General features: G+C 35.5%; 1 protein-coding gene across 3 annotated transcripts in view; it reads right to left on the reverse strand.

Moving 5' to 3' along the window:
- The window catches only part of LOC106876115 (nematocyst expressed protein 6), a 94127-nt gene that overhangs the window by 71462 nt on the left and 20935 nt on the right, over positions 1-1730 (reverse strand). The gene's annotated exons all lie outside the window — the stretch shown is intronic.

The raw sequence follows: 1730 nt of genomic DNA on the forward strand, positions 1-1730 counted from the left end.
ATATATATATATATATATATATATATATATATATATATATATATATATACTCTTACTTGTTTCAGTCATTTGACTGCGGCCATGCCTCAGAACCGCCTTTAGTCGAGCAAATCGACCCCGGGATGTATTCTTTGTAAGTCTAGTTCTTATTCTATCGTTTCCTTTTGCCGAACCGGAAAGTGACGGGGACATAAACACACCATCATCTGTTGTCAAACAATGCTAGGGGGACAAACACACACACACATATATACACACACACATATATACACACACGCCCACATATATACACCCCCCAAACACACACATATTTATATATAATATTGATACATATTTATTAGGTCGTCAAGTATGAAATTTGTAGAAAAGAAAAATGTTTCTTAATGTTTAATAAATACAAGGAATAGCTTTATTCATCAAAGTATGCATCAAATTATTGTCAATACACATTTGCCATTTTAGCGGTAACTTGTCCAGTCTGGAATTGTAAAAGTCTGGCCATCTAGACTCAATAAAATCTTGGAACGCCTGTTTTACGGCATCGTAATTTCGCCAATTCCATTCTTGTTATGTGTAGTCTGGCGTTGTCTTGCAATAAAATAGGAGTGGGTCTGTTGACTAATCTAGGCTGTTTTTATATATTTGCAAGTTTCTGCATCATTTGGTCCAGTTGACTGCAGTAAACGTCGGCTGTGATTGATGAGCCAGGTTTAATTATATAATAGATCACATCTGCACCAGACTATCAAACACACACCATCAGCTTCTTTAGATGAATTTTGCTTTCTGGACAGTGTATTGGTAGCGCATCTTTGTCCAACCACTGCGATGAACTTTTACGGTTGTATTGGATCCATTTCTCATCACATGTTACAATCCAATTCAAAAATGTTTCATTTTTGTGACGAGAGAGTAGCATAAAGCAGGCTTCCAAACGTTGCTGCTTTTGATTTTCATTGTGTTCATATGGAACCCACTTATCCAACTTATTCACTTTAACGATTTGAACTAGATGAGTCAATATAGTTTGTTTGTTGTGAAATGCTTAGCGGCATCACGTTGCGTTCTGCGTTCAATTTTCGCCGAGGTCGACTTTGCCTATCATCATTTTGGGGTCGATTAAATAAGTACCAGTGACGCACTGGGGTCGATGTGGTCAACTTAAAACCTTTCTCTGTCCCCTATATTTTAGGCCCCCTGTGCGCAATAAAGAAATAAATATTGTTTGCTTGCTAACACCCAACAAAAACGATAATTCACGGACACTCAACGGTGGTTTTCAGTTCGTCATTATTCACTTTGTTTCTGGTCGACCGCGTTGCTCATTTGCAACGAAATGTTGCGAACCAATATGATACAGTCTGCTGTGTAATAACATTAGATTGAAATGGTCCATTAATATTCCGAGCTGTCTGTGATGCTGTATTTTCAAGAAAGAGTTCACATTTCAAAACTTCGAATTTCCGAATTGTACATCACTAAACAAAAATATCAAAAAACTATTTATAAAGCGCAAAATGAATTGGAATAATGCAATAGATATGTCATCTTTCTATCAAAAACTGAATATTGTCAAAGTATATTAATGATGCAAAACCAGCAACTGTTAGAGTTTACCACATATACCTTACTACAAATTTCATACTTGACGACCAAACACACACACACACACACACACATATATATATATACGTGTGTATATATATATATATATATATATATATATATAT

Source organism: Octopus bimaculoides, chromosome 3 (assembly GCF_001194135.2).
Source record: "Octopus bimaculoides isolate UCB-OBI-ISO-001 chromosome 3, ASM119413v2, whole genome shotgun sequence".
Classification (NCBI taxonomy): Eukaryota; Metazoa; Mollusca; class Cephalopoda; order Octopoda; family Octopodidae; genus Octopus; species Octopus bimaculoides.